At 38.0% G+C, this 23,737-nt stretch overlaps 1 long non-coding RNA gene across 2 annotated transcripts in view; it reads right to left on the bottom strand.

Moving 5' to 3' along the window:
• Positions 1-3,650: 3,650 nt before the first annotated feature.
• LOC141539573 (uncharacterized) overlaps positions 3,651-23,737 on the bottom strand; it is a 33,495-nt gene continuing 13,408 nt past the window's right edge. For both annotated transcript variants that reach the window (XR_012481328.1, XR_012481329.1), the window contains 3 exons: positions 21,143-21,377; positions 16,267-16,470; positions 3,651-13,754 (listed from right to left, as the gene is read on the bottom strand). This is a non-coding gene — a long non-coding RNA (uncharacterized LOC141539573). The remainder of the gene's footprint in view (positions 13,755-16,266; positions 16,471-21,142; positions 21,378-23,737) is intronic.

Below are 23,737 nucleotides of genomic sequence, written 5' to 3'. Positions count from 1 at the left end.
TTTCCTCTCTAAAATGCAAATACTAACACTGAAAATTTAATTGGCTCATTTTAAACTGACTCTAGAACACCCATGATGAAAAGACAAGGGGGGGGGATGAGATCTCTCTAATCTTATGTTTCTATAACCCAGGCCATCTTGCTTTTGTCCCTTTTCTCATTCTCCTGAATCTTGTGCCATATCTGTAGTCAATCCAATCTAGACCTTGTTGGCTTGAAATCTAAACAGAAGGTGTTTCATTTCTGGTAGTCTCTATGGAAGCACTATCCCTAAGGTTACAAGACTGTGGCCCCACATTTCTTATATTTGTAGACCAAGGAGTAAGATCTACACTCATACCATTCTGTCTTTTATAACCATAGCATTTCACACACACACACACACACACACACACACACACACACACACACACACACACAAAAACACCTGATTTTTAAAATTATATACTAAAGAAAATCTCAACGTCCTAGTTAAAAGCAAAGCATTTCTTGGGCCCACACTCTCCTTTCCACCCTGAGAACCAATGGGAGCTGCACACATGGAAAAAAAAATGAAGGGAATTGAAAATTTGGCTCTTCTGAAATAAACCTTTTAAATGAGGCAATTTGACTGCCTTCTTCATTTAGCTTTGGAGCCAAGGAACAAAGTATTAAGAGCTCCAAAATGGTGGGGAAATACTGGTTGCAACTGTTCATATCCAAAATGGGCAACTGAAAAAGGGAGCAACCATGACATGGGAAAAAAAGAGAAAAAAAACACCACTTTCCTTGGATACTTGCCCTAAATTCTTGGTTTCTGAGCAGATAAAATGATTCCATAACTAGGCAAAATTGTTAAGTAGCGGAATTTGTCCTTATCTTCTCTCTTCCAGTTTGGTATCTTTATCGCCATCATCTCCTCCACACTCTGTCTCCTGCATTTGATTGCTGGTAGTTCTAGGCCTAGGCTCCTTGACACCTTCATGGCGCCTAATATAATTCCATTCTCTGAATTACTTGTCCACTGGGGACTGAAGTCTCCTAAAAGTAAGATACCACATTTGTTACCAGTGATGCTTACAGTGGGAATTTCATGATATGGCAGGCTAGTGTGATAAGAAGGTAGAACAAATACTGGCTTAGGAAGGGTGGGAATAGAGGATCTGTGTTCAATTCCCACCTATACCACTTCCTACCTGTGTGACCTTGCATAAGTAACTTTTCTTCCTGGAGAGGCTATTTCTTTGTCGATAAAAGGAGGGTTTAGAACTAGATGACCTCAGAGATGCTTTCCAGATCTATGATTCTATGATCAATTTTTCTTCTTCTATGATTTTAGGAGAGGTAAGATCATTTAGACATCCCTTACATCCTACCTGATAGGTGATGCCTTATAGGACCTATGAAAACAAAAGCCAGACTCTTTCTCATTTTCATCATTTCCATCAGCATCATTTTAAAGGCACTTTGGAACAAGGATTATCTTCCACAAAGGCAATCCAACAATCACGGGATGCAGCAATTTGAAATCCATATCAACGGAAGAGACAACGCCTTTGACATATCTACCAGTATGGAAACAGATAAGTTCATTTGACAAAAGAGAGAAAGAGAGAGAGAGTGAGAGAGAGAGAGAGAGAGAGAGAGAGAGAGAGAGAGAGAGAGAGAGAGAGAGAGAGAGAGAAAGAAAAGAAGAAAAGAGGAAATAAAAGAAAAATGTGAATTATTGATTTAAACCACCCCGGAGCCTTGGCAAACACCCTGCCTCACAACACCCTAGCTTCTTCCCAACATCCTGCCTCATCCCACTCACTCAACTTAACAAAATTCTCCATACTTTACACGACCATAAATCACAACATGCCTCCTTCATTAGCTGCTCTCTATTTAACAAAGGCCAATCTTTCTTCTTCACTTTTCATGTCATAACACAACTGCTGCTTCACACATGCACAAACACACACACACACACACGAACACACATACGTACTTCCTTATAACTTTACTTCTACAGCTCTTTCTTGTGTATCAATCAACAGGATCCTCAGCTAGCAGTCATTTCTAAATCACGGACATATCTATTGATCGGAGGAGACGACAATTTATTTTTAGGCAGATACACACATGCTGCATATTTTAAATACATTTTTCCATTTTGGCAAAAATGGTGTTGTAGCTAATGTATATACAGTATTTCCAAAAACATTGGTACTTTCCCATAAATATCTTCTGCATTTTTTTCAGTGAGTAATAAAAAGGTTGAGGTGGGATGTGTTTTATCCCACCACATTATATCATTCCTATTTTTCCTCTTTGTTGGATGGCAATCAGGGGCCCCGATGCCAAGCTTTGGAAGCAACAGCATCTGGCTCCTTGGCAGATTCCACAGTCAGTCTTGTTGCCAGCCTTTAAGCTGTGTCTGGGTCTGTTGCATGGTTTGGCTGCAGATGGACTCTCTGGGTTGCCTTGTGCTTCTGGATACCAGTTTTGGCTTACCTTTGATTCTGAGGACTTTACTCATTTTTATTCATTTGTGAATAAGGGCCCATCCAAATGCTTTATGAAACCAACATTGAAGTAGCCTAATGGCTCAAATTTTGCCTTTGAAAAGCTAGAGGTCAGTATCTCTAAACTTGGGCACAACAGCAGAGTGTCTTGAAGATGGGTATTCATGATTACATGTTTCTTCCATGAACTTCTCTGTTTTGGGGAGCTTGAAACTTGACCATATGTAGTCTACCTCCACCCCCAAAGGAGGAAACTATGGTTATCTAAAAAAGATAAAACCATGAGAGTACTCATACGCCCCTGGGTCTATAAAGCTAAACATTTCTTTCCTCTCTACCATGACAGATACTAGGGGAAAAGGACAGCTACCCTTTAGGTTCTTTCATCTTTTTCTTCTGCATCATATTATTGACCATCTTACTTTGGAAAGAGCTCAATAGGTGGAATATATGCCCTCCATGGGTATAAACTGGAATGCAGCTAAAAGCCAGATATGCCCCCTGGAACTCTTACAGGATATGGTAGGTTTGCGCCTTCAAATCCATTCATTATGGTGGACCTGTATGATGACTTGTTTTAGTCTAACAAAGTGCTCGGTTTGTGTGTAAAGATATGTGGATACATACGTGCACACAAATTGTGTGTATAGATGGATGTATATATACACAAACAATGCACTTTAATATCTCAAGGCTATGTGAATTCATTAAAATGAAGTTAATCTTGGGAATTTTTGAGGGCTTCATGATATTCTTTGAGTTAATTAGAAGAGATACCTTGAGCTATCCCCAAATTAGAGTTGGAAAGCATTGTTGTGGAGACTCAGGAGTATCTTCAAATAAGAAGGAAAGATGTGATACTTAAAAGGATGAGATGGTGCTATAGTTGTTGAAGAGGAAAGATCCTGGAGGCCTGTGAATTTATGAAAGGGTATATGCTACCTGTCTTCTTGTGATTGAAAATATATATCTCTACTTAAACTAAAAAAACTTCTGAGATGCCATGATGAAAGAATTCAACAATTCACTGGGAAATATGAGTGTTTCAGTCAATCAGTCATAGGATGGTAGAGATGTATAACTACCAGAGACTTCAAGATTATCTTATATACATTTTTCATATGAAGAACTAAAGCAACTTAGTAGCAAATAGTACAACCAGGATTTGAATTCAGGTCTCCTGGCTTTATCTCCACTGCATTTTCCACAATTCCTATGCTGCAATCAATATACAAGTAATTGATTTAGAACATTAAACAAACATAATAAAGGGGTGGTTCATCTCAGGCAACTAAATCACACAATGGAAGAACACTGGACCTGGAGTCAGAAAGTCCTGGGTTCAAATCTACCCCCAGATTACTTAATAATAATATGATCTTGGGCATCTTTTAAAAATATTTTTTGTTTATTATAAATAATTTAGTTCTTACACATATACATCTGCAACTATCAGAGAAGACTTATTAGCATCATTTTGTCATTATACATGAAAATGGAAGGTTTAACAGAGGAATGGAGAGCAAAAAAAAATTAAATTAAAAAATCAATAAGATGGTGAGCATCTCTCAAACCTGATTATCACTTCTCTTAGTCCTTGGAAGGATATAATAACATACCCATTCTCTGACCCAGAGAAAGGAGCAGGGTTTGGAAGTAAAAAGTTAAGTGGATCAATCAATCCTCAATGAGACAAAAAGGAGGAATGCCTCTCAAGGAGAGAGAAAAACCACAGTTCTGGCAGCCAGTATTCTCACTTGCTCCAGTCTGATTCCTGTGAGGTAAACAGGTATCCAGATACCCATTTTACAGAAGAACAAAGGACATGATCTGTTTATAGCTATAATGGCTATTTATCAAACAGAATTAGGATTGCCACCCAGGTCTTCTCTTAGTTCTGGCCTCTCAAGTCAAGAAGAGATTAAGAAATTCTTCTGGGGAAAAAAAAAAAACTTCTTTGTATTTCACTTTCCTTCTCTTTAAAATGAAGATAATAATAACACCTACCTTTCAGGATTATTGTGAAGACAAAATGAGATAATATATGTAAGATGCTTTCCAAACACTAATGTGCTTTATATATTTTATTATTATTTATATTGTTATCTTAGAATAAGGGCAAAAGGCCAAGAATTGTAAGATTCTTTCATTTCTTCACTTATAAACTGTACCTCTTCAGATGATTTCAATTCAGCAAAGTGAAATTTTAAGGAAAAAACAAGTCAAAATAATGTGCATAACTAAATTGACTAGTTAATTTAATAAAATTATGGGACTATGTGCATGTAAATTCCCATGTAACTAAATTCATTTTCTGACACCATTCTTTCAACTCTCTCATAATCCAAGAGCTCCTTTCCTTGATCTTTCTCAAGTTATTGTTCTATTTATCTTTCCCTTAACTGCCAAAATTCTAGAAAGAAAAGTCTATACTTACTGTTTTCATTTTATTTGCCACAAACTCCTCACTTTATAAACTACCATTTTAACTGAAATACTCCTCTTTAAGGTCACTAATAACTTAATTTTTATCTGTCTTGATCTTCCCTCATTTTTTATTTTTTTACAGCACTTTTCTACCTTCTGTTTGACATAATTTCCCTTTTTGGCTTCTGTGACATTATGATACATGTATCTCTTTTTATTTCTCCAACCACTCTTCTGTGTCCTTTGATGGCTCCCTATTCTTTTCCCACTCATTAATTGATTATGTCCCCAAAGGTTTTGTCTTCCTCCTCTTCTCTTTCTCTATTTTTCCCTTTACTATCTCATTCATTTTCATAACTTTGATTCTTACAAATCTATATCTTCATCCCCAGTCTTTTTAAACTCCAGTCCCTTATTTCCAACTGCCTGTTTCATGTTTTCACCTAGAAATTCTGGTCACATCAAATTCAACTTGTCCAGAACTATACTCCTCTTTCCCCACAAAACTCTCCCTTTCCCTTGACTTTTCTGTTGATGGCATCATCCATTTTTCCAAGTCCCAAGGCTTGTAAACTCAAAGAGGTCTAAGAGAATATAAGCTCCTTGAGAACACTACTGTTTTCTTTTTGCCTTTGTATCATCTATTTCCACAACAGTGAATTGTAGGTACAGCTGATATTCAAAATTCCTTTGTTTAACTTTCAGACCTCAAGCATTAATATGATTTAATTAGTAACCTCATTTTCACAGTCACATTGGCAATAATGTGCCTTCCTGACTATGCACAGTAGAGATAAGATTAGAGGTGTCGGCAAGTTTGTGGAGCATAGAGACATTTAAGAAACATTGAGGCTTCTGATCCCAACACGAATCATAGACCTCAAGGTTAAACATCAATTTGTATTTGCTATAATCCCATATTCTGAGACCCTTAAGGATTTCAAACAGCATATCATCTCCATAAAGAATTACTTCAAAATGATGCATCCTTCACAATTTCCAATGCCATTTACCAGCAACGAAGGACAAAATGTCAGAAATTATGTTGAGACCTTATCAGTCTTGGTGTCTTCCAATAGTAGTAACTAAAGCCCAAACAATTTCTCCCTTAGTTTTCAGAAGGCAGCTATGGTAGAGAGGTTTAAGATACTATATCATACTATGCCCCACTTCACCATCTGACACAGTAGAAGGTTAGATTCAGATTTTAAAATGTTTTAGTTTTAAGAATTTTACTTGGTGTACAGTATTATATACAGTACTATAGATTTTGTGTGTTATAAAAAATGAATATTGTCTGAAATAAATATTTTTATTGAAATGTTATCACAAAAGATCACAGAATTCCAGTGAATTACTAGTGAGAAAAAAATGTTTTGCATGTTACCAATTTTATTTTGTGAACTACATTTGATGGGTTATTTCATGACTGCTGTATCAGGAAAAGTACCTATTATCAAAATTTATATTTTGTCATAAAGAATTATTTGCAGAAAAGTGTGTTTCCAACAATCTCTAAGGAAAGAATATAGTTCTGGTGATCATGGGAACCCAAGTCCCTATTTGCTATAGGTTTCATATACTAACATTAGCATTTTTTGACTTTTTGATGTTGTTTTAGACTTCTGATACCATTTTCTAGAAAGGTCACTACTACAAAAGTTGTGTTTAACAAATGCTTATTAATTTGTTTATTGAATTTCCCAATCTTTTCTTTTTCTCATTTCCACTTCCAGTCAATTGGCAAGTCCTGTTTAGTTTATCTTGGTGTCAGAAGTATTACTCTAAAGCTTATACTTTCTTAGCTCAAGTTCAATGTTGAGTTAAATTGAGCCACTCACTAATCATTAAACATTTAATAGAAGAAGGTTTACTTACTTCAAGATAAACAACAAGGATACAATGATTGTTGCTTATCCGTGTTGTGTCAAGGCAAAATAAACATTCTTATATTAAATCAGGTCTTAAATCAGGTCCAGCATAGCTTTGACTTATTCTAGGTAAAGCTTCCCTATGTTTTCGGTATGAAAAAAAAAGGATGAATCAGGGTATGATAGTCCTATTAAACCTAGACTCATCTCATCCTCTCTATTCCTAATGCTACCTTTTTGTATTTGTTTAATCACCACCAAGTATTTATTACATAAATGTTTATATGTATTTGTCTTATAAGCATTAAACACTTATTTACATGTTTTTTATCTTCCTTGATAAAATTGCAAGAACCTGGAGGGCAGAGGCTATTTAATTTTTGTCACTGCATCCCCAGCACACTTGCAGTGTCAGACACATTTTTAAATAAAATTATTTAATAAAAATTTGCTGACTGATTTATGGTTTTCTCTTACCTGAGTTATTATAAGCTTCTGAATAGTCTTTCTGCCACTAATCCTATGCTTCCTATGCTTCATTTTCCATAGTAGGCACTGCTTTGTTCATATTACTCTTTTGCTTTAACAAACTTCCAGTCATTCACCTTTGTTTCTTCAATAAAACACAAATTCTTGGTCCTACCATTTAAGACCCTTCATCATCTGATCCCATATTTCCAATTTTATTTTACACAGCTCTCCGTGTTCTTTATGGTTTTGAAAACTGAATTACTCTCTGTCTCCTGGTATTATTTTTTCCATTTTCTCTTCTCCATTCCTTTGCTCACATCATCCTCCTTGCTTAAAATGTTCTGTTTTCCACCTCCAAACTCCAACTCTTGAATTTGTTTCTTTGCTCAACTCAGATCGTGCCTTATCTATAAACAGTTTCCAGCTGAAAGTCATCTATTTCCTCAAGTTACTCATAACACTTTGTGTTCTAAATTCTTATAGAGTCTGGAAATCCAATTTTTTAACTCCCAGTGCTTGTGGAATTATATTGCCAAGAGCCAGCACAGTACAGTGGAAAACATGTTACCACTGGAGTCAGAAGACCTCTGTTTGAATTCCAGCATTACCACTCATGTGATCTTGAGGAGGTCAAGCCACTTCTCTGACACTGGGTAAGACTGGATAAACTCTAAGATCCTTCACATTTTAAATCTCAAAGCTGAATATTTACTTTGGGTAGAAATTTTGCATATTTTCCTCCAAGACATAAATACTTCATGAATATGTCATCATTCTGCTTTGCTCCACCTAAGCATTCTAGAAGTTCTTATTGTCTGTAGAATGTCTTTTTTTAGGACCAGCTTCTCCAATTCCATCATTTCTTCAGCCACACTATCACAGACATGAGTTGTATCTAAGGGATGTATGATGATTATTATTCCTATTAACAACATTTTTAAAAATATGATGATGATGATGTTAACAGGGATGCCATTTCTAAATGGATTCTTCATTATCCCAACCCTAGAAGTCTTTAAGTGGTACTTTTGGTCACTTTTGGGTCTTTTTCCAATAAACTGATGGAACTAGGATGATTTTGCTCAGAAAACAATGCAGCTTTAACTGGAGAGGTTGTTGTCAGCATATAGCATTCTGTGATGGGCCATTTCCCATGTGGCGATATGGCAGCAACATCTGTTTGGTTAATAGTACATCACACCATACACAACTTGTTACATGGTGACTTGTCAGCATTTTATTATACATCAGATAATGAAAACAAGAAGACCTGGATTCAGGTCCTGCCTCTGAGACTGTCTATGAAACTCTGGGAAAATTATTTATCTCTCAGTGCTCTAGACAAGCCTCTAAGTTGCAGAGAAGAAGCTGCTCTACATTCATAGAGTCCTCCCACCAACCTAGGATGTCCTTATACCAATCAAGTAATGATAGCTAGCATTTCCATAACACTTTTAAGACTAACAAAGTACTTTACAAATATAATATTTCATCCCTAAATATAAAGATCCCCTGAGACCTGGCTACTATTATTATCATAATATTTTATAGATGGGGAAATTGAAACAGAGAGGTCAAATGACTTCCAAGGTCACATAGCTACTAATTATCTGAGTTGAATTAGAGTTTAGATGTTCCTGATTCAAGATCCCACCCTCTACCCCCTAAACCTCTTAACTGCCTAGATACAAGTCCAGTCTCTGTCCCTACCTTTAGAAAGTTGTTTGCCTTTTTTTTCTTTATGAATTTCCTCATCTGGAAATAGGATTTTATTTCCCCACTTGCCCTAGAGAAATATTCCAATTTATCAATTGATTCTGATATATGGAATGATTCCATTAATATGGAAACCCTACACCATGATGAAAAATGTGAGTTATTTATAACTTAGTTTATAAGACTTAGGGAGTTGCAGAGGTTTACATAAAGTGTCAAAGATAGGAATTGAATTGAAATTCTCCTGACACCAAGTCTAGTGTTCTATTTATTATATTGTGCTGTATTGCACCTTAGAGAAATATTATGGTTTAATAAAATTAAAATCTATATATCATTACCCTTTTTTGGGAGATGGAGGCAATTGAACTTAAATGTATCTGAGGCAGGCTTAGAACTCAGGTCCTTCTGACTCCAGAGCTGGTGCTCTATCCCCTGTACCATCTAGCTGCTCCCCATATCATTTTCTTTATTAATTTTAACAGACAAGTCTTTTTTTTTTTTTGATCCCTAGCCATGGACAGGACACTAAATAAGCACAAAGTTAATCACATCACATAGTAGCCAGCATGAAATAAGAATAGGCCTTATATCCTGGGAGGTAAAGTTAATTAATATCCAGTAGCCTATAGGATGACTAATTGGAATGAACAAATGTTTATAGCATAGGGACTAGATCCATTCAAGTCATTTTTTTCTTACCAAATATTTGACATAACAACACTTGTGAAGCCGCCTAAGGAGACAGCATGGTCTCCATGTTGGAAAGGTCACATACTGTACTAGAATTTAGGAGACTTGGGTATTACTCCCAGCTTTGTTGCTAACTAGCTGTGTGCCAGTGGACAGGTTGCTTAATCACTGGGGACATCACTTTCCTCGCTGACAAAATGAGGAGACTGATGATCTCATTTCATTGAATAAAATAAAATAAACTATGTACCATTGGATTAAATCAAGGTCATGGGGACCCTTCCATATGAAGAGAGCCTTTTCCCTTTCACAAAGAGCAGCTTTAGTTTTGACAGATTTCACACATACACACATACACACATACATACTTAATAGTATTTTATTTTTTTAATTACATGCAACAATAGTTTTCAACATTCACTTTTATAGGATTTTGAGTTCCAATTTTTTTTCTCCCTCCTACTTTCTTTTCCCCTTCCCCAGATGGCATGTAATCTGATATAGGTGATAACATGTATAATTTAACATATTTTCATATTAAGTTATGTTGTGCAGAGATAATCAGAACGAAAAAGAAAAAAACATGAGGAAAAACCCCGAAACAACAAAAAGGTGAAAAACCATTCAAACACCATAGTTCTTTCTCTGGCTGGGGATAGCATTTTCTATCATGAGTCTTTTAGAATTATTTTAGATCATTATATTGCTGAGAAGAACGAGGTCTATTAAAATTGATTATCACCCAATGTTGCTGTAACTGTGTTCAATATTCTCCTGGTTCTGCTCACTTCACTCAGCATCAGTTCACGTAAATCTTTTCAGGTTTTTTGAAATCCACCTCCTCATCATTTCTTATAGCACGATAATATTGCATTCATTCCTGACGGGTTCTTAAAGTGTTCTCAGTTTGAACATATGATGTTCTTCATGACTAGACTTTGTAGCAGCCCTATCAACAATGTTGCACCATAGAATTTCACTTAGGTATTTGAATTAGATCTAGCAATGGCTGTGCTTTTGGCTACTGGGCGTAAAGGATCCAAGGGTCACCTCATCTCTGAGTCTTTGGAGGCAGCTAGGGGTGCAGTCTGGATAGAAGGGTTGATTTGGAGTCACAAAGATAATGGTCTGGATACTATCTCAGTGAGGAAAGTGATATCCCCAATCAATGATTAAGCAACCTGTCACTAACAACAGAGTTGGGATCAGTTAGATGATCCTAGTCAAGTCATTTAGCTTCAATTTCCTCCTTTATGAAATGAGGTTGATAATCGCACTTACATTATAACGCTATAGTGAAAAATCAAGGAAGATAAAATGTGGAGCTCTTTGCAAGCCTTGGAGTGCTGTCTTACAGCTATTATTATTATTATCTGGTGCTGAATAGTCTGTATTCTAGGATACCAGGTTATTCAAAAACCCTACTATCTCCTAGTCAAATATGTATATGACAAATCTCTCTGAGTTCCATTTTCCTCATCTGAAAAATGGGAATGACTAATATCTCTCCTGCCTTTTCCACAGGGCTGCTGTAAGGACCCCAAGAGCTAACGGAGGTATGACCGCTGTGCAAAGCATCAAGATAAACAAACCACACAGGCTTGGGAATTGTTGCTTTTAGGAAGCAACAACTTGAGTTAGGAGGCTAATGTAATCTATTGTTATTGTTGTTATTATTATTACCATTATCATTATTATTGCCTTTAGGGTCAGGAAAAGTGACAGGGGGGTGAAGGTGACCAGTTATAAAACTGAGGTCATGGCCCTGTAACCAGCAGCAACCGAGGCTTGGAGTCTCAGCTAGCTAGCATGAAAAGGAGCGCACCTAACGAATGGATAACAACAAAGGCATTCAAAGAATTCCTTGGCACCGGGAACCCTCTTGTGAGAGGAAATCCGATCTAGGAGGGGAAGTGAGTCAGAGCTTGCTTACAGTACTGGAGGGAGGGGTGCCTGGAGCTTATTTCTTCGGACTCTTCAGAATTTCCAGATTGGGTGAGTCCAGAGGGTCAAGCCCCAAAGCAGGGGACTCAGTAGGGGGTTTTGTTTTAACCTTGTCCATCAGGGAAAGAAAGCAGGCCTTCCAGTGCTCCCTGATCCTGGATCAAAACCCACTCTGGCCTGCTTTTGACAGTTTTTGAAGCACACATTAGGGGAGCCTGCAGCAGTACTCAGAGGAGTAGACCCTGGATAGCCCACTGCAGAAATTTAAATGCTGTGCAAGAGCAAACCTTTTGTTTCTCTCTATTAGGAAGCAGTATTCATGCTGCAGGGTGCTGTACTCAAGCTTGTGATCTGCTGCCTTCTTCAAATTCCCAGAACAATCCAGATTTGGGGGTGGGGGTGGGGGAAGTAAACAACCAATGAAGAATCTCCTGGACAATTCCTCAAAAATTCATAAGATCAAGAGTTTAGAACCAGGAGAGGACCTCAGATACTATCTAGTGCAATCCCCTAATTTAACTCAATATGTAAATTGAAACCCAGCAAGGTTAAGTGACTTGACCATTGTAATAGAGACATTAAATGTTTGAGATGGGATTTGAACTGGGGTCTTTTTAACTTCAAATCTAACCCCCTATTCCCTACCCCTATAAGACACACTACCCCTATAAGGCCCAAACAATGGCCATCTAAATATAAGGGGAGGAAAGGGAATAAATGCAGCTTTCATGAAATATAATTTATTTGGAATAGACTGTTGGAAGTTAAATTTGCATGATTAATATATTCTTTATTACTTTATTCAGTTTAGATGATCAATAAAATAATAATCCAATGCCTGATTTGTTTGTTGATTTCTAAGGAATGAAAACTTAAATGCATCTTTAAATGTAATTTATTTGGCATAGCCTCTTGGATCAGGTATTCGGCCTCTTCACTCCCTCTCCAAGCAGATTTTCTTCATGCTCTTTCTTCTAGAAACCAGGGAACCTTTCTTCATTTTTTTATTACAGGATAAATTATCAAGGAAAATGTATAAGGATGAGAGTTTGCTCCTCTGCCAGAAGACAAAACCTTAGTTTACCTCTCCCTTCATACAGATGGAGCTCCTCCTGCTGGGACCCCCAACCTTTTGAGAACCTCCATTGTGACTCATTCTGCCATTTGGTACCAAATTCTCTGGTGAACAGTCATCTGCCTTGGAGGAGGGAAGGACGCTGCTGCCATAGCTCATCTCCTTAATGGGAAGATGGCAAAGTAACTATAAAAACAAGCAAACAAACCAACACATGCCTCAGAACTGGCACCCTTATGAAACAGCAGCCCTGGATTTATGGGCAATCATGAATGATATGATTGCCCTTCTGCCTCAAGAAAGCAGAATAGAAATCATGAAGACTCAGCCAATCTTCCCCAGCTTTCAAAAGCCAGGCTCTGTGTTTAGCATGGCAGTTATTTCTCATTCTCTGGTGCCTTGATGGAATCTATGCATTACCCAGATGGATAATGGAAGGGGTTTGTTGATAAATGCATAACAAACTCTTGGGGGAGAAAAAGTATGTACAGAACACTTTTAAGTTTAATTTGCACTATTAACATTCTTCATCACTTTTTTCAGTTTAGACGATCAATAAAATAATAATTCAATACCTGGTTTGTTGATTTCTAAGGAATGAATGTTCACACTGAAAATTTAACAATTTTCTAGATTTGAGCTAGTTTCAGGCTACTTCTGGATCATGGGCTCCCTAAAATGTGCTATTATCTTTGGATGAATGAATGCATATAAAAGCATTTATCAAATACTCACTCTATGTAAGGCACTATATGGTGGAGTAATTTAGCAGCATGGAGACAGTTAGGTCTTTGCTTGTCAATGAAACATTAAAAAGGTGTTTTAAACATGACCCAGAGAAATACTTGTTTGTTAGCCTTCCTTCCCAGCTATAAACTGAAATCACTGGAGTGTCTTAATCCAGCAGAGCTAGTTCTAGGTTTTGCTTTGGCTTTGAAAAAATAGACGTAGGTCCTTCACTACTCCCGCCCCCCTCAGCCAAAGGGGGAAGATATACTGTACAGTTGACTTGCTGTTGATGTCTTGATGGTCCCAGGGCTTCCTCACAATTCCCACTTCATTGGGGTGAGACCTGAATACACAAAGAGGGTGGATCTTAAGAATAGGAGAATCTGCTGCCATACAACCAAGACATATAAATATGAATGTCAAGCTATTGCAGTCTGTGAAAAGCTTTGAAAATACCAGGGAGTTCCAGAGTGCACTGGGCCCCACATAAGCACAATGAAATGATAATGAGGACAACCAGGAGCAAAGACCACCCACCAGCGGTTTTATAGCGGTAGCCAGGAATGACGGGTCTCCGTGGAACTATTGACACTGGATGGCATTGTCATTTTTATCACATGTTAAAGCGACAATTGTGAAAGGAATTGTCTCTGTCAAACGGGAGCCAGACTATTTATGGACACCCCTGCCTGCCCCACATTCTTGTGCCATGGACCATAGGTAGGAGAAAATGGAAACGTTCTACTTGGTTTCGACAGATTTTCCCACCGACTGTGGATGCACTTAATTAACCAAGGAAGAAATATGCTTGGTAGACCTTATTATTTGGCCCACTCAGATGGAAGTCTTCCTAGTTTAAGCTCAGCACAGCACCTTAACTTTACCCTGCCTAATTCCCTTGTCTTGTGAGTGAACCCGGGCTATACTTCTACACTCCCTTCTCCTTGGCCTGTGGATAGGCTAAGAAATGTTCCTTAAACCAGTGCTATCTAAACCCTAGATGAGGATCCTTTTGAGCTACATTGACTTATTTTTTAAATGTAATATTCTCTATACATTATTATATTTTAAATTAATTTTGTTAAATATTTCCAAATTACATTTTAATCAACTCAGGATGTGCTTGAGAAGGGCTATGTGTTGACACCTGTGATCTAGATTTTATGGGATTTCTTATTTCTCTAAAAGGAGACAAAATTACTTGTTTATAGTCTTTTAAATACTTGAGACTGATCATATTGTTCATAACATATTCATAATCGAAACTATTTGAAAAATAGTTTTAAAAATCTTTATGCTCGAGAGGCAGTGGGGATAGTGAGATTGTTTTGTGTCTTCATCTATTCCATCATAAATAGGATAGCGTGTATGCATTTTTTGGAGTGCTATTTTAATGTATTTGAAATTCTAGCTCAAAGTTTCCTTTCCTTATGCCCTGTATACATCAGAGCATGAAGGGACAGGAAAAGGAGATAGTGCCTACGTAGTCTATTTTGGGTGCCTGAGAGGTCACCACGACTCTGGGGAAGGCTAAATCAAACCAGTCTTTAGAACCACGGCTCTTTACACATCTTGCCCAAAGACAGAAGTCTCACAACCCAGGCTCTATTCATCTGTAGCAGCTGCGCATCTGGCCCATTGTTTGCCCCTGGTTTCTTTTAGGTGCCTGCTGTAATGAAGGATGACAGGGCTGAAGCTGGCTTACAGTCTGTGCCTCCTCCAAGATGGGTGAATTAGGGATTCACTGCACACTCTATCCATGATGGCCACTTGGTCATTGCGGATGCTAAACTCAATGATGCAAGGGACTAGGAGCAGGAGAATTTAAACAGAAATGACTAATTTGGTTTCAGCTGAAGTCTAGCAATGCATTTGGAGCTAAATGGGAAATAGTCATACAGCCACAGATTCCCTGCTGCATGGCTTTATAATTCTACTGAGCAGTCACAAAGGATCCCAACATGGTTTAGGACAGGGGTTGAAAGGCAAGCAAGGTGAGAAGTGAATGCAGAATTTGACTGGTGTTCAACAGCATTAATTTCCAAGGTGTATCCAGCTATTCTTGCACCTGGTCTAAGTCCTCAAGATTGCATCCTTAGCCTGGGCACAGAATCAGGAGCAAGGGTAGGTGGTGGTTTGGGGACCCATGGTAACCAGGTGGCTTCTAACTGGCAACTCATCAGTAAAATGAGGAGGTTGGGACTACATAGTAATTATAAAAGTAGCTAGCACTTAGATGTCACCTTAAGGTTTACAAAGTGATTTACCTATGTGATCTCATTTGGTGATTCCTTATAGATCTTAATCCTCTGAACCCCATCTCTGACTTGTGACTTTCCAGATTAGGAGGCAGTCTTAGAGCCATTAGATATATAGCTCTGACCTCATCCCCTGACTCCCAGCCTTCCTTTTTCTATTATATCTAGTATAATCAGAGTGCTCAGGGAATTTCTTGAGGTCAACTATTGCCACCATTGTTATCTTCAGGAGTAGACCTAGATTACTAAGATCTAAATGAGAATCTTTCCTGAACCATCTCAAATAATTAGAAAGAAAAAAACAAAACCTATGCTCTTTGAAAATTTGCTATTCTCTGCTTTCTGTAGGTTTTTGCTTTCTGTCATGGTAGCATAGCTTTTATAGGCTCCTGATCAAAATTTCCTTCTCCCTCCAATCCCAATGGGTTTGAGGTTGTATCTTCTGATTGGAGAAATCCTCAACAATTCCTGTTTTTAATTCAAGTGGAAACTTTTGCTTGAATGAGATCTGCAGAATGATGCCCCAAACACAGGTCTGACTTTAAAAAGACCTCAGAAATAAGATGGAGGTTTCCATTTCCCAGGCCTGTACCTTACCTGCTTCCTAATGGGGATATGTTTTGGATGGTGCAATTCATGCATGTGGTTGGTCCCCCTTATGCAAAGCCCATATGGTAGAAGTTTTCTCTGCTTTATTTTAAGTAGAAGGGATTCTCAAATAGATTGATCCTTGGCTTGTTCCTTGCTTACACCAAATGGCTATGGCTGATACTGGTGGCCAGAGCAAACTCGTCCCTTTTCCTGAAAAAAAAAAAAAAAAAAAAAAAAAAAAGTAGCTTAGGGTTTTGTGGTGAGAAAGAAGCAGGGGCACAATTGCCTTCATAAATATTATAAATGGAATCTGCAGTGACTTCACTGATGGTGGTCACTGACTGCGTAGGTGGGGCTGAATGAATGACATGGAGGCCAGCCACAGCCACTCCTATACTCTTCACATGTCAAGAATATCCTTTGGTTAGTGGTCGCAGCTGCTGTTTGCATCTCTGCTTCCTGCCCAATGCCTTTACTCAGAAAAGGGCCATTCCATTCCTGATCAGTGCACACCAGGTTTGTCTGTTTGCTGCTGTTCCTCAGCTGTCTGCAGCTCGGCCGTGTTGTTTGAAGCTGTACTCCAGTGTGCCTTTGAGGTGACTTCTGCTTGTTCCTTGCAGCTGTCCCACTTGTGCTCACCATACAGCAGCTGCTTGGGTATCCTGCTCTCATCCATCTCTGCACATGTCCTGCCCAGAGGCCCCAAATTGGAACGTGTTTCTTCAGCTCTGAGAGACTGGCTATGTCCTGCCTTGCTGTTTACTGTTAATTATAGCTTCAGGTCCCAATTTCACAGACATAGAGAAGGTTAGACACTATTACTTCTCTGTAAGTGTGTGACGGGTTGGTTCAGTTGATTAGAACTAATTGGGCCAAGGTCATGGGTCTAATTCCCACTTGGGTGGGTTAGCTTTGCTCTGATCATGACATCAGACAGCACCTCTAACCCTGCTGTGCCATCGCATTAATCCTTGCCATCCATCACAAAGATGACTGGATGAGACATTGTGGATAGGTAGATACATGCTCAGTCCCTCTCCTAGCAACCACTCAAAAGTTCTCTCTCTACCTAACAGATAGAGAGTTAGTATCATCACTTCTATTCATGGAGGGCAATATCATTGCCTGTTGGTCATCAGTAGACTCCAGAACATGACAGACTTCTGAAAACCCTGCTTATCTTAATTCCTTTTTTCATCTTCATTTGGAAGTCGTGTTGTTGTTGTTCAGTTATTTTGCAATCATGTCAGACTTTTTGTGACCTCATTTAGGATTTTCTTTGGCAAAGACACTGGAGTAGTTTGCCATTTCCTTCTCCAATTCATTTTATAGATGAGGAAAAAAGAGACAAACAATTAAATGATTTGCCCAGAGTCACACAGCTAGTTACTCTCTGAGGCTGGGTTTGAACTTGCTGATTCCAAGACCAGCTCTCTGTGCAGTATGACACCACCTAGCTAGCAATACAATTCAGCAATTCACTTCTGGGACCTCCTATATTCAAGGTATTGTGCTAAGCTATAGAAATATGACAAAGACAAAAATAAAATAATTCTTGCCTTCAAGGAGCTTATATTATTTTGGAGGGATGCAATGTATGCACAAGTTAGAATAGAATATAAGCTCTTTGAAGGCAGGCAAAGTTTCATTTTTGTGTTTGTGGTTGCATCCCCCAGTGCCTGGTATATAGTAGGTGCTTAATCAGTTGATCAGCATGTAGTTATATTTGATTCTGAAGATAATGAGGAACAATGGTACACTGGAGTTTGTTGGGCAGGTGACAAGATTCTATTTTTTGAAAATAACTTTGACAACTGTGTGGACAAAGGATTGAAAAAAGAGAAAGACTTTCAGTAACCAATTAGAAGGATGTCCCAATAGTCCAAGCTGGAAATCAAGACAGTCTGAATTAAGGATATAAGTGGAAAGAAGGAGATATAAATGAGAGACATTGTAAAGGTTATTGCTTGGGATTGATTAACAGAAGAAAATACAAAGTAATCAAAGTAAAACAAAGAAATTTCAAGACGTAGACAGCACTAGTAAAGAAGCCCCAGGAAAGACTTCATGTAAGAAAGAAAACTCTATAGTCTATTAATGGATTTCAGTTCTACATAATCAATAAAAATCTTTGACTATTCGGGTAGTAAGATATAATTTTCTGAGGGTTTGTCATGTCTTTGAGTAGCACTGTCTATATATACTGTGTAAAATTTTTTCCCATGGATTCTTATGTATAGTTTTCTAATGTGTAGTCATCGGCTTACAGCTGTTCCTGGATGATGAGCTCAAGGACTTGTGATAATATTCATGGACTATTGAATTAAAGAGAGTTTCCCAGAAGAGCTGAGGTGTGTTCAGAGATAAGCTTTTCAATCTCTTATTTCCTAAAACATGACTATTTAAAAGAGGTTAAGTAAGACTAGACTTACTGCACAATCTTCTTTTATTGCAGTGCTGATGGGGAACAAGGCAATAAGGTGAAGAAAAGGTAACTGAAGGGATTATGAACATATGGTAGAAACACTTTTAGTGACATGGCTGGTGAAAACAATGAATTAGCCAAAATGGTGTCTTTGTCATGACATAAACGGTTTCAGATGGATTTTTTTGCCCGATGCTCGCTCATGTTGTTGGCCACCTCCTTCAAATTTCACCTTGGAAACCACTGACTTTTCCCATAGTTGAATACTGGGATTGCCCAGTGGGCAGACTGCTCATGGTACTGTTTAAACCATTTAGCCAAAATCAGCTTACATAGGTATAACTAAAAATGGAAGAGAAAACCTCTGGTTTCATAAAAGGCACATGCAGGGGAGTGAAGGAGAAAATAGGTTAGAGGAATACCAAGATGGAGAGCCCAGAAGCAGTCTATGGCATGAAATGGCTGTGAGTTGTGGGTAAAGGTAAATTAGAGTTGAACTCCATTGGCCTTGGGATGTGGCAAGAATATTGAATGGACAGGTCCACTGTGCAAATATAATGATGGAGGAGGGAAAAGAAAGAGAAAAGAAAAATCCTTTTTAAAGCACTTACTATAAGCCAGGCATTGTGCTAAATGCTTTACAATATTTCATTTGATCTTCTTTTGAATGGGTGTGCAACAGCATGAGGCCTGGGAAAGGGAACAGAGCTGGTTGTGCTGCAGTTGCAAGAGGATAAGAGAAGACCACAAAGTATAAGAATAGTAAGTCTGAGTGCCATCACATGACAGCCCCTTTAAATTTTGGCATTCTAGACAGAGGCCCAGTTGCCCAGCTCTAGCCTTTGATCTGCCAACATCTAATCTGTTTATAATTAATATCCTATCTAATTTTTTTTGAAAAGGCTCATATAACTTAATGTAATAGAAAATAAGGCAGGGAGGCCAAAGCAGAATAGAGACCTTCTAAAAGGATCAGAGGCAATAGAATGTTTAATCCTGATGTAGCCAAGAAAAGTAGAGGCTATAGCAAAAGGTATTCATGAAATCATGCAGATATTAGAAGGGCTAGAATTTGAACCTGAGCCCTTGGACATTAAAGTCAATATGCATTCCACTGTGTGGCGTTACCTCTCCTAAATCTAACCATTAGATGTAACCAGGCTTCTGAGGAAAGCTGATTACTATAATTGGGCATAGAACTTCAATTTGGCTGCAAGTTTTTGGCAAAGAGAAACAAGTTGGGTTACATAATTTATATTGTCTGACCAAAAAAAGTAGCTTTGCCTGCAAAACTAAACCTTTGTCCAGAAACTGCATTCAAAGAGGAATTTATTGAGTAGAACTTTGTATGAGGGATATTGGGTAATAGAGAGGGGATCTTCAACCATGCTTTTTGCCAAAGAGTAGAAACTCTGTTTATACAACACCCTTGATTCAACTTTTATAAAGGTTAAAGGCATAATATGAAAACATTTATGCTGAGCTAATATGACCTAGATACTTTGCCTTCTAGTAATCTAACTTAATTCAGGAACAGCTCTAAAAGAATCTAGAAGAAGAGAATATACAATTGACTGACTGTCCCAAAGATCACATGTATTAAGGCAATCTTAGGTACACTTTTCATTCTTGAATAAATTTTCTAATCAATACCTTTAGTGCTGATATTTTGGGAGTTTTTTTTTCAATGAGATCTAGATATTTTAGCTACCATATATGAGGAAGACAAAAATTGTCATTCTTTAATGAAAACTCAAGAGCCACACTAATCTTCTTACCCATGTAGAAGACTGGCCCATTTTACCAAAGGTATGGGTAGGAGGGATGCCTGCAAATAGAACTAACATTTTCCCTTTCCCTGAAGAAGAGTTTTAGAATTTTTGGATTCCAATACTTAGTCGAGTTGTTAAAGATCTGAACATGAGAAGACTTTAGCTGGAAGAATTGTTGGACAATGGAGAGACATGAACTGATGTTAAGTGAAATGAGCAAAACCAGGAGATCATTGTAAATAGCAACAAGAAGATTATATGATGATCAATTCTGATGGATGTAACTCTTTACATTTAGGCCAGTTCCAATGGTCTCATGATAAAGAGAGCTATCTGCACCCAGAGAGAGGACTGTGAAAACTGAGTGTGGATCACAACATAGCATTTTCACTCTTTTTGTTTGTTTGCTTGCATTTTTTTTTCATTTTTTTCATTTTCTATCTGATTTTTCTTGTGCAGCAAGAATTATATAATTGTATAAATATATATACATATATTGGATTTAACATATATTTTAACATGTTTAACATATATTGTATTACTTGCCATCTAGGGGAGGGGATGGGAGAAAGGGGGAAAATTTGGAACACACGCCTATGCAAGGGCCAATTTTGAAAAATTATCTATGAATATGTCTTGTAAACAAAAAGTTTTAATAAAAAAAGAATTGCTGGGCAGGTGTTACCTTTGATAAACATTTCTAGTTGTTTGTTTGGTTGTTGTTGTTGTTATTGTTGCTCTTCTTCAAATTCTTCCTCTTTCTGTCTTCTTCTACCTTCCCTTCCTTCTTTTTTCTCTTTTTCTTGTTCTTGTTCTTCACTGTCATTCTTGCTTTTTATTCTTCTTCTCTTTCCATCATAGAGGTTTTTATAATATAGGAAAGGTTCTTCTTTATCATATATGGTTGTGTCATACATAGCCTAAAAGAAAAAAAAAAAGGATTAGTTCAGTTAAGAGTTGCCATAGTCTCAGGGCTGCATAAGATTCTTCAGAGGTTTGTGTATGACCCTAAAGTTTTAAGGAAAAGTATATTACTATTATCACTGGATTAATGTTATGATTACCATGGATATATGCTCCTCCCCACCTCTTAGGGAAAAGAGTAAAAGACTACAGGGGCAGACTGTGATGTATACTCTGAGATCTAGTTACTCTATTTGTTGGTTTTATTCAACTACTTTTCTTTATGATAAGGAAAGGCTCAATGGTGGGAGACATAAGGGAAAACAATTGGGGTACAAAAACAAAAAATTAATATTTTTAAAAGAAAATAAAAATTTCTTGAAAGGGCCTTCATGGTATCTATCCAGTTATCCACAAACTATGACAGGGAATCATTGGTAATTTAGATATTCACCTTCACAGGAGGATGGGAGGTAACTTCTTTATATCAATTCATCTTCTAACTCCATCATGACTCTCTTTTTGAGGCTTATTAAGCCCAGGAACTGTTTAAAGTCAAATTGTAAGAACACAGGAACTGCTTACATGGATCGGGTCCTGATACCTAGATACCATCTAGACCATTTTAAAATATTTTATCCCAAAGTGCTACAGGTATGCGACCTATAACATGCTCACTTGGGTCCTGTTGCATATTATGGAATATAAAAAAACACTATTCGTGTTTTGAAAAAACAAAAACAGATCTCCTCTCTGCATCCCTCTCACCCCACCATGATGCTCCCTCACTCATCATATTCTTGAACAGTTAATGAAGTTAAAGGAGAAAAGAGAAGACCCTATTTCTACCACACTGCCATGCCCTGGAGCCTGAAGTTTCTAAAGATATGGCACTATTCAATTGCATGTGTTTTTTCTGAGTTTAGTCATGTTGAAGAGGCGTTGGGTTTTGAAATGTCAAAGCATTGGCCTGAAGGAAGTGGGCATGGTTCCCATTTATATAGCATGGAATTTCTGGAAACAGGATTGTAAATTGCAGCAACAATGTGTTAAATCTAAGCCCTCATTGGTTGCCCCTGACCCTCTGGGGAAATCAGTGGTTGTGTGGACATCTTAGTATGCAAGTCAGGGACAAACACACACACACACACACACACATACACACACACACACACACATCTTGCTTTCTTCTCAAAAGAAAAGCTATTAAAACCTCCTTCCCTAAGACCGAAGGATGCTCTTATAGGCTTTGGTTTGAGAACCCAATTTCTTCACACTGGCTTTTCCACGTGGCCTACAGTTAAATGCACAGCTTGGGCTTCCTAAGGCATTTGTCTCTGGAAACAGGAGGAGAAGTATATTTACACTGAATCAAATGAGATTGCTTGCTTTCTATCCATGTAGGGGGTAGTGGGATATGATGTAGGCTGGCTTGACAAGTTAGGCAATAGGCTGGAAATTCAAAGTCTGAAGATTTTGGACCCTGCTGTGCTATGTGTGACCCTGGGCAAACCACTTAACATTAGTTAAGTTCACTGTCCACATATATAAAAGGGGAAGCTGGGTCACACAGCTGGTAAATATTAGAAGCATGTTGCCACTGAATTGACGAATGAGAAACACTCAGAGCTCTGACATCTTCTCCACAAATGAATTAGAGGATTTCTAGAATATTTCTTCTTGTTATATTTGATTGGGTTCTTTGCATAAAGGTACCAGGGAATGCTGTTGTTATAGAAGCAAAGCGGCCTCTTCTGCATAAAAACCTTCAGCTTGTCATCAGTGAAGGGCTAGGGTGAATAATCTCTGTCATTCTTGACTATCTCCAACAGCCATCTTCATGGGTGTCACAGAGTGTCATGGGCAGGGAGGAGTCATATGGAAAAGAGAAAAAAGAAATAAGAACAGATGAAGGAAGAGGGGGAAGAAAGGAAGGAAGGAAAGAAGGAAGGAAGGAAAAAAGGAAGGAAGGAAGGAAGGAAAAAAGGAAGGAAGGAAGGAAGGAAGGAAGGAAGGAAGGAAGGAAGGAAGGAAGGAAGGAAGGAAGGAAGGAAGGAAGGAAGGAAGGAAGGAAGGAAGGAAGGAAGGAAGGAAGGGAGGGAGGGAGGGAGGAAGGAAGGGAGGGAGGGAGGGAGGGAGGAAGGGAGGGAGGAAGGGAGGGAGGAAGGGAGGGAAGGAAAGAGGAAGAGAGAAGGAAGGAAGAAAGGAAATAGGGAGGGAGGCAAAGAGAGGAAGGGAAGAAAGGGAAGGGAGGGAGTGAAAAAAGAAGAAAAGGAGGAAAGAAGAAGAAAGAAAGAAAGAAAGAAAGAAAGAAGAAGAAAGAAAGAAAGAAAGAAAGAAAGAAAGAAAGAAAGAAAGAAAGAAAGAAAGAAAGAAA

This window comes from Sminthopsis crassicaudata, chromosome 4, assembly GCF_048593235.1.
Source record: "Sminthopsis crassicaudata isolate SCR6 chromosome 4, ASM4859323v1, whole genome shotgun sequence".
Lineage (NCBI taxonomy): Eukaryota > Metazoa > Chordata > Mammalia > Dasyuromorphia > Dasyuridae > Sminthopsis > Sminthopsis crassicaudata.
The sequence above is the reverse complement of the archived record's forward strand: the minus strand, read 5'-3'. Positions and strand labels throughout refer to the sequence as shown.